Source organism: Carassius auratus, unplaced genomic scaffold (genome assembly GCF_003368295.1).
Source record: "Carassius auratus strain Wakin unplaced genomic scaffold, ASM336829v1 scaf_tig00017897, whole genome shotgun sequence".
NCBI classification, from domain to species: Eukaryota; Metazoa; Chordata; class Actinopteri; order Cypriniformes; family Cyprinidae; genus Carassius; species Carassius auratus.
Window position 1 is genome coordinate 1 of NW_020524829.1, and position 10,759 is coordinate 10,759.

The 10,759-nt window shown below is 33.1% G+C and overlaps 1 pseudogene; it reads left to right on the forward strand.

Moving 5' to 3' along the window:
* The first annotated feature begins 941 nt into the window (after nt 1-941).
* Nucleotides 942-10,759, forward strand: LOC113075884 (fatty acyl-CoA reductase 1-like; annotated as a pseudogene).

The following is a 10,759-nucleotide window of genomic DNA, read 5'->3' on the forward strand; positions in this document are numbered from 1 at the left end:
TGCTTTCTTTTCTGCTCACTATAATACTGTTTATGTTAGGCGTATTATTTCTGTATTTTTATAATGTTTTTTTAGTTCTTTTTATTTTAATAAAATATTTATTTATTTATTTTAAAATAGAGTTATAAATTTTGGGTCTATGCCAAATTTCCTTGCATACTTTGCAGTACTGCACTGTAATATTTTTTTTCTTTATTTTTAAACATTATTTTTATTTAACATTATATATTTGGGTCTACACCAATAATTAAAATATATAAGTTGTTTCTATTACATTAATTACTTTTTTCGTCTAACTAACTCTAACTAGCCCTCTATTAGACTGGCATTAGATCATCATTTATGTATTTTATTTTAATCACTTAATTTTTTTTCATTAATTTAATTTAATATTTTTTTTAAAATTCAATTATATGTTAACTTATTTCATTTTTTCATGACTTATTTGAATTATTATTGTTTTTATATTTATAAGCATTTATTTATTTATTTATTTTTCTGACGAGTTATATTGCATCAGTGCGCTGATTTTGTCTGAAACGCAGTCCTGACCCTGAAGCAGTGCAGGGATATATCTGTCTTATGTTTTTTTAACCCTTATTTGATTTCAACTCACATACCGTATTTTCGGACTATAAGTCACACTTTTTTTCATAGTTTGTCTGTCCTGTGACTTATAGTCAGGTGCGACTTCTTTATCAAAATTAATTTAACACAAACAAGAAAATGAACAAGAGACATGAACCAATAGAAAACATTACCGTCTCCAGCCGCGAGGGCGCTCTATGCTGCTCAGTTCTCCTGTAGTCTGAGGACATAGAGCGCCCTCTCGTGGCTGTAGATGGTAATGTTTTCTCTTGGTTCTTGGTTCTAAATGAATGCGACTTATATATGTTTTTTTTTCCTCGTCATGACTTATATTGGACTGATGCGACTTATAGTTTGAAAAATACTGTAAATGTATTATTTTAGTGTCTGTCACTGTGCTGTATGTGTGTGTGCGCAGGCATGCGCTGCAGCTGAACGTCATCTCCACGCAGCAGCTCCTCTCTCTGGCGCAGCAGATGCAGCAGCTGCAGGCCTTCATCCACATCTCCACCGCCTACGCCAACTGCAACCGCAGACACATCGACGAGGTCATCTACCTCCTCCGGTCGAGCCCAAGAAACTCATCGACTCTCTGGAGTGAGTGTGATATATCATCATCATCATCATCATCATCTCTAACTCACCCAGAAATCAACCACAGCTATGAGCTCATGTTCACTTAGAGATGAGTGTGTTCAATATCAGACGTGTCTTTCAACAGAATTATGGGATGCTGAAAAACATCTCAAAACCAAAAAAAAAGAAAAAAAGCAAGCAGAGAATAAAACAAACAACTGTCTTATTTTAGCATTATCAGTGTGATACTTAAGATGCTAAGATATTTTTGGTTTATACTTATATATTTTCTATTATATATATATATATATATATATAATATATATATATATTATATATATATATATATATATATATATATATTAAATATTATTTATTTAGTTAAAGTTTGAATAATTTTGTTGTGTGCATGTACTAAAATAACTAAGAATTACATCCTTAAATTAAAACAAAAAACTAAAATGTGTGTGTGTGTGTATATATATATATATATTATATATATTATTATATATATAAAATTAGGGCGGGACTTTAACGCGTTAATTGAGATTAATTAATTACACAAAAAATAACGCGTTAACTAAGATTAATTAATTACACAAAAAAAAATTCCCGCGTTTTTAATAACTTATTTTTGCACCGCGGAACGTTTCTCACTGGATGAGTTTCGACGGACCGATTATACTGAAGCACCAACTAGCGTTCGCACATCACCGCAGCACACATCGAGCCTCAAGTATCACCTCAACGCAAAACATTTAGCAGCTAGCGTGGACTTTACACTTTATGTTGAACTATGTATTATTTTGTTGGTGCAACAGTTTATGTTGAACTCTTTATTGTTTTGGCCAAGGTTATTGAGAGTTGGACTTACTATGTTATGGCCTCTGAAGCAACAGAGAGATGTTTTCTAATAGTCAGTGTTTCCAATGTTCTGAATGTAATTGACAGTATTGTGTTTTACTTAAAAAAAACTCTTTACAGAAGGTTCCAGCACCTATAAGCTTCCTGAATTTCTGAAATGTACTATTTCTAAATTGTTTCTAAATATGCTATTGCTACACTTCATGGCAAAAATGGCACTGGTCTGCTAGACTTGGTTGAACAAAAATAAACAATATTTTGTTGCTTAAGCTTATGTATTCAGTCATTATTCAATGGTATACCATAAATCCATGTGAAAAAAATTACTTCTCACTGTTCTCAGATCAAATATTTATATGCGATTAAAATGCGATTAATTTCGATTAATTAATTACAAAGCCTCTAATTAATTAGATTAATTTTTTTAATCGAGTCCCGGCCCTAATATATATATATATATATATATATAATATATATATATATATATATATATATATATATATATAATATTCATAAAATATAAAGCAGGTTTATGTTTTGATGTATAAAGACCAAATAATTAAAAACATTTTTTTTAATTAATTTTAAATTAACGTAAATATTATTAATATAAACATATTTGGAAAATATTTTAATTTCAATGATTAGCCTTTTTTATATTCACTATAGTGCTGTACTTGTTAGAAGTGTTATTTATTTATTTAAATATATGTTTATTGCATATTATTTAATGATTTATTTTAATCTTTTTTTCTTTTTATTAAGTTAATGAATGTATTACTTAATTTACATTTTCTTCAAACTATGTTAAGTATATGAATATATTTTATTATTTAATCATTTGTTAATTTTAATAAAAAAATTATTATTTAATAATTTTAATTTACTATTTGTTTTGTTTTTTTCTTCCTTGAATCCCAGTTTTAAAAACACTGGGACAATGCCACTGGAGATTGCACGTCTGATTTTTCAGATAGCATCAGGATGTTTTGTCTGACACACTGTGCTGACCCTGAAGCAGAGCAGTGATGTTTGTGTGTGTGTGTGTGTGTGTGTGTGTGTGTGTGTGTGTGTGTGTGTGTGTGTGTGTGTGTGTGTGTGTGTGTGCAGGTGGATGGATGACAGCATGGTCTGTGACCTCACACCGCGTCTGATCGGTGACCGGCCGAACACTTACACCTACACTAAAGCTCTGGCCGAGTGTGTGGTGCAGCAGGAGAGCGGCCGACTCAACATCGCCATCATACGGCCGTCCATCGTGGGAGCCAGCTGGCAGGAGCCGTTCCCCGTGAGTGACGAGGCTTAATGGTCACAGATCTGGGCTGCTAACACAGAGGATTTGGGTTCTAACCTGGACGAATGATCGCATAAACTTAGACATTTCTACATAGCAGAATATCATAGAGACGATTGATTATCATTCACTAAAACCATTGAAAAACAAATCTTTACTTGAAATTAATGTTAACTGAAATAATATCTAAAAAATGATACGTATGTATATATAAACTTTATTTTAGCTAGCTGCCCCACGATAACATAAAAAAAAAAAATGTAATAACTAAAACGAAGTAAACTAGAAAAACTAAATAATAACTATATAGACATATATATAAAAAAAAACTTAGTTTACTAAAAATATAAACTGAAATAAATAATAAAAACTAGATATTTATAAAAAAATGTTTTCTCTATATGAAATAAACTTCTATACTAAAATAACAAAAAAAAAAAATCTATATAGATGTATATTTAAAAATATAATAAAACAAATATTTGTGTTAACTCGATGTACAAAAATAAACAAAAATTTAAAACTGAAGTAAAAATATACTGCAAATAAAATACTCATTAACTGAAATAAATATGTTCAAAAAAAGATAAAAATATAAAACATTTTTTTGTAGATGCCAAAGCAACATTTATCTTTTTTTGTGTAGTTCAATTTGAAGTACTAAAATAACTAATACTAAATAAAAATTGTGTAGACATGAAATATAAAATTACAATTATATTAAAAACAGAAAAGATAAAATTTTATTCAAATGAACATTAACTATAATAGAATATCATTGATCCTAAAATAACACTGGTTCGGTTTTGACTCTTGACTCTCACCAGGAGCAACTGCATAGCCACTGAGTCTTTTTCTGTGTTTCACAGGGTTGGATAGACAACTTTAATGGACCGAGTGGCATTTTCATTGCTGTAAGTATTGCTTCTTGATGTTCTACAGCGGATCTGAAAGTCCTGACCCCTCCGAGCGATCTTAACTAGGGCTGGGAAAATAAATCGATGCATCGATAATCGAGAAATGTGATTCTTTCTCGAATCGATTCTGAGCTTAGTTTTGAACAGCTGATGGACTGCATGCTTTAGAAACAACCGTACTCTGATTGTTTCCTAATGCTTACACACACTTGAACCTGAAATAATCATTCATAAAATTCTGAATGGTGTACTGTGTTTACATGAATCTCGCGTCATAACAGCATTCTCAACTGAGGGGAAACATGACATGAGTCAGCCGGACGCACAAGCACTCTTTTAAACTCTTCTTCATGAGCATTAAAGCGTGCAGATTAGAGCACCATTTGCTCAGAATCGATTACACAGGAATCGTGATGCATTCTGAAAGTCTAAGAATCGATCCATGAATCGATTCTGCATCGATTTGTTGTCCCATTCCTAATCTTAACCCCTTTAAAACTGACGTGAAAGGACTTCCTAAGAGCATGATCAAAACTCCTGTCACACACATCTGCTCCATGCATTCTGTCCTCTGATTGATAGTTTAATGTTTTTATTAAATAAAAGGTATTTTAGTGTAATTGTGCATCAGAATTTCATCATATACTGTAAATATCAGCATCTGCAGCTAATTGCATTTTTTTGCTCTTTTTGAGCATGTTTTTTTTCCCTGTATATTCTCACTATATCAGAATAAATGAGCCATTATAGCCTGATGGATCAAATATGATAAATCATTTTTTTAAATATAGTTTTCTTTTTATATTTTTTGCTTTTGTATCTTTTATATTGTAACTGTTCCATAAAAAAAAAATAAAGATTTTTCTGACATTTATTTTATACGTCGGGCTAAATTATGATGGACGAACTAAACAGAGCTAAAGATTAAAAGAGCCGTTTTAATGTGAAACTGAATCAGAATCATGATGGCTTTTAAGTTGCATTGAAATGAATAAACAACAAGGTGTTTTAACATCCAGAAAAATGATTTTTCACCTCCTTGCATCACTCTCTGACCTCGCAGAAGATTGAAAGTGATGAAAACAATCTGTTCTGAATTAGTCTGTATATCCTGAAGTCACGAAGCCGTTTCAGCCTCCCTCAGTTTGGCTCTTCTGAGAGCAGTGTGTGTGTGTGTGTGTGTGTGTGTGTCCCGGTGCAGGCTGGGAAGGGCATCCTGCGCACCATGAGAGCCAGTAATGACGCGGTGGCCGATCTGATTCCTGTAGATGTGGTGATAAACCTGACGCTGGCGGCCGGCTGGTACACCGCGGTGCACAGGTCAGCTTCACCCGGATGATTTGCTTATGTTAGATCAGCAGGAGATTAAACGGAGAATAATAGCATGAAAAACCCTCTGGGGATGTATTTGCATAAGCGGGAAATGTGTGTGTTTTTATTTCAGACCGAAAACTGTGCTTGTGTACAACTGCACCACCGGAGGCATTAACCCTTTCCACTGGGGCGAGATCGGTGCGTAGCATGCTTTTCTAACCTGTGTGAGCGAGTATATGGCTACTGCATACTATATACTGGATACTACACCGAAATAAAGGGGTTCGAGGCTCTTTGTTGCTTACAGTGTTGCACACATGTACTCACACACAAACAACAACGAGTTCAGGTGTGTGTGTGTGTGTGTGCATGTTAAAAATTGAATACAGAATGTATGAAGAAATTAGAGTAGGATTTACAGTGTTGTAGCATTTATTCATATTTTTCACAAATTTGACAAATAAATTAGTTTTTAATAAGTAGAAAAACTGAAATGGTATTTTTCTGTTCATTGAATTCTCAATCATTTGAAAACGTATATATTTTTTTGAAATATTATGCAGCGTACGATGATGAATGTTTGAACACATGTTATGGTTGGTATTGTATTTGATTGTTTTATTGTAATACATAAAAAAATTTAAATAAATAAAATAATTTCAAAGATGTTGAAGTAACCTGTTGAATTAAACAAGGCAATTTAAAATTAGAAAGACTGAAATTGTATAGTATTGTAACACTCATATTTTACATTTTTTTTTTTTTTTACAGTTTGTTTTTATTTTATTTTTTCATTAAAAAAAGCTTTTAACATAGTATGCATGTTAGAAACAGTAGATGCAAAAATAGCTTTTAAAATTCACAACTTATTTCAAAGAAGTGGCAAGAAACACATTTACATTTTGAAGTAGAAAAACTGAATGAAATTTTTTAAAACTTACATCTCGTATATTGTTTATATTTTACAATCCAATTAAAAAAGCATTTAATATAGCATGCAATAAATGTTTGAAACAGTATTATTGTTGCTGTTGCATCATGTTTAATTCCAGGTTGCATAACTTCTGGATCATAGAAAATACCAAAATAAAAAAAATAAAAAACAGTGTACATACTATTTTTTAATGCAATATGGGATGCAATGGTAAATGTTAGATTAAGAGTATTATTGTCTCAGGTGTCTAGACTGATGTTTAAAAAAAACTATAATTGCACACCGGACACAATGCAGTGCACAGAGTTTGAGTGCAGTGCATTGTGGGTCGCGGTACTCCTCACAATGAGTTCAGGTTGTTTCTCTGGGATCAGACTGTACTGTATGTGTGCGGCGTGAGGCTGTCAGCATCATCATGGGTTCCCAGCCGTGACTCATGCTTCAGTAAACAGTGGTTTAACATTCGTATTATACACCATAATGTTTGCTTTCCAGAGCATCACGTGATGTCCACGTTCAAGAGGAATCCTCTGGAGCAGGCTTTCCGTCGGCCGAACGCCAACATCACGTCCAATTACCTGATCAACCAGTACTGGACCCTCGTGAGCCACAAGTTCCCCGCGCTCCTCTACGACCTGATCCTGCGACTGTCCGGACAGAAACCTCAGTGAGCACAAACAGTGACCCTTTACTGATCTGATCACATAACACGTCTGTTATATCTTATCATCTAATCACTCGAATGTTTGGGGTTTAGGAAGACTTATCAGTGTTTTTTGTTTTCTACAGTATGTGAATATATTGTAAACTGTAATTTATTTTCTGTGATGCTCCGCTGTATTTTCAGCATCATTCCTCCAGTCTTCAGTGTCACAAGATCTTCACAAATCAGATTAATATGATTATTTACTTCTCAAGAAACATGATTATTATTATTATCAATGTTGAAAACAGTTGTGCTGCACAATATTTTAGTGGAAACAGAGATTTTTTTTCAGGATTCATTGATAAATTCATTTTTTTATTTTATTTATGAAAGCCTTTTGATAATGCATCCTTTCTGAATAAACCTTATTGACCCCAAACTTTTCAATTATAACATATTTTTGTTTTATAGAAGTAAAAATTAAATATCTGTAGAAAAACAAATCATTAGAAAAATTGCATGTTTTGGTCAATTTTAATATTATATTATATTATATTATATTATATTATATTATATTATATTATATTATTGAAATAACAGAAATATCTATAGAAATTAGAAACTAAAATCATTAATATATAAATAGAAATATTGTTATTAGATTATTAATTTCATATATTTTCATGTTATATTATGATTCTTAGTATTAATAATTAACATATATTATAAACCTAATATCTATGAAAATGAGAAAACAATATTGTGCTAATATATAAATCATATACTTAATATACATTTATGATTATTCAAATTTGTAACTTATGTTGTTTAAAACATTATTATTTTTGTTATATTATAGAGATAATTATCTATAGAAATGTGAAAAATGCATGTATTGTTAACACATGAATAGAAATATCAGTAATTATTTTATAACTATTGATATGATTTTTTTTTATTTTTCGGACTAGAAGTCGCACCTGAGTATAAGTCGCATCAGTCCAAAAATACGTCATGACGAGGAAAAAAACATATATAAGTCGCACTGACTGGACTGTGTCACATTTGTTTAGATCCAAGAACCAAGAGAAAACATTACCGTCTCCAGCCACGAGAGGGCGCTCTATGTGTTCAGTGTAGACTACAGGAGAACTGAGCAGCATAGAGCGCCCTCTCGTGGCTGGAGACGGTAATGTTTTCTCTTAGTTCATGTCAAATTAATTTTGATAAATAAGTCGCACCTGACTGTAAGTCGCAGGACCAGCCAGACTATGAAAAAAAGTGCGACTTATAGTCCGGAAAATACGGTAATTTAATCATTAATACATATTATGGTAATATAATATATTATGTGTTATATTACTGAAATAAAATCTATCTGAACAGATATCTATGAACATGTGATTGTCATTAAGTGTTCGTGTCTGTGTTCGTTCAGGATGATGCGTATTTTCAACCGTCTGCACAAAGCCATCGGTCTCCTGGAGTACTTCAGCAGTCAGGACTGGGAGTGGAACTCAGACAACATGAACATGCTGATGAACCAGCTGAGCGCCGAGGACAGGAGGGTACGACACACACACACACACACACACACACACACACTGACACACACACACACACACACACACACTGACACACACACAAACACTGACAATCACACACACACACACACACACACACACTGACACACACACAAACACTGACAATCACACACACACACACACACACACTGACACACACACAAACACACTGGCACGCACGCACACACACACACACACACACGCACACACACACGGACAAACACACACACACGGACAAACACACACACACACACACACACACACACTGACACACACACACACACACTGATACCATCTGAACTCATCCTCGTGATCTTTCAGACCTTCAACTTTGACGTCCGTCAGCTGAACTGGCCCGAGTACATCGAGAACTACTGTATCGGCACCAAGAAGTACGTTCTGAACGAGGACATGTCTGACATCCCGGCGGCCAGACAGCACCTGAGGAAGTACGTCACCTGACACACACACACTGAATCCAGACACCTGCTCTACAGCTGAGAGTTTAAACTTATTCATTCCTTAACCAAAACTTTTGGAAGGTAGTGTATATTATATAGAAATTAAATATCTGTAGAAGAATGTGTTTTTTTTTTTTTTTGTTATGATACACTATATAAATTTTTTTATGGATTTAATACATTCTTGTAGATTAAAATCATTCTTACTGTCATATAGTATACTATATTGTATTATATTAATAACAAAAGATATTTATAGAAAAATTAGAAATTAGAAATTGAGACAAAATGCAGAAATAGAAAAATTATTATTAATTATATTGTTATAAATGTATTATGACCGTATTTACGGTCACTTTTAAAAGATTTTATGTATCTAATGTATCCTTGCTGATTAAAACTATTTTTTACTGTTTTATATATATATATATATATATATATATATATATATATATATATATATATATATATCTGCACAAATATAAATTGGAAAAATAAGACAAAATAGCATGTTTTGGAAACAAATAGAAAAAGTATATATTATTATATTATAAATATATGAAAATGGAGAATAAAAAAGTATTGAAACCAGAAATTATAAAAAAAACTTGATTTTTGCATTAATTTAAAAGATATGAATTATTACTTTTTAATAATTGATTATATCAATAACATATATATAAAAACGTGTCACTATCATGATTCTATCATTAACATATAATATCATACAAATTATAATATTTTTTTATATCATATTTTAATAAAAAAAAAACACTGCAGCCTGTCCATAGAGAAGATGGTCAGGAAGAGTGTTGAGTGTTTCACTGAATTCTTGATCCTCTGTTCACAGGCTGAGAAACATCCGATACACGTTCAACACGCTGCTGCTGGTCTTCATCTGGCGCGTCTTCATCGCTCGCTCTCAGATGGCCAGGAACATCTGGTACTTCGTCGTGAGTCTGTGCTTCAAGTTCCTGTCCTACTTCAGGGCTTCCAGCACTCTGACCCAATGACCGGAGCGACAGGAAGTGTGTGTCCTCGTCCTCCGAGCACTTCCTCCTCCAGAGCGTCTTCAGCCGTTCTCACACACACACACAAACACACACACACACACACACAATCACACACACACACACACACACACACACACACACACACACACACAATCACACACACACACAGGTGTTGCTTTAGCTTTTCTTACCGACCACTCATCGCACTCCATTCCTCCATATCATGTTTTTAAAGATGTCCTCTTTTATAAAGACTATCATTAACACTGATTATATATGCAATGCATTTTACGATATTTCTCTTTTATATTCTCATCGCCATCCGAAATCCAGAGACGCTGCCTTTGTGTCTCCTGAGGATTTTAGCCTTCTCGACTCCAGACTTCTCTTTGTGAGCGTGTGTTGGTCTTTGAATGGTTCTGATACCATGCAATCAAGCCGGAAACTCTTTCAGTTGGTGTTTTGTGTGCTTTATTCTTGTTTAGTTTGCTGCGTTCGGAGGGAAAAGCCTGTGAACGGTAACAGATCTGATCTGCTTTTATAACATTTTTTGCCAAGTCGTCACTTGC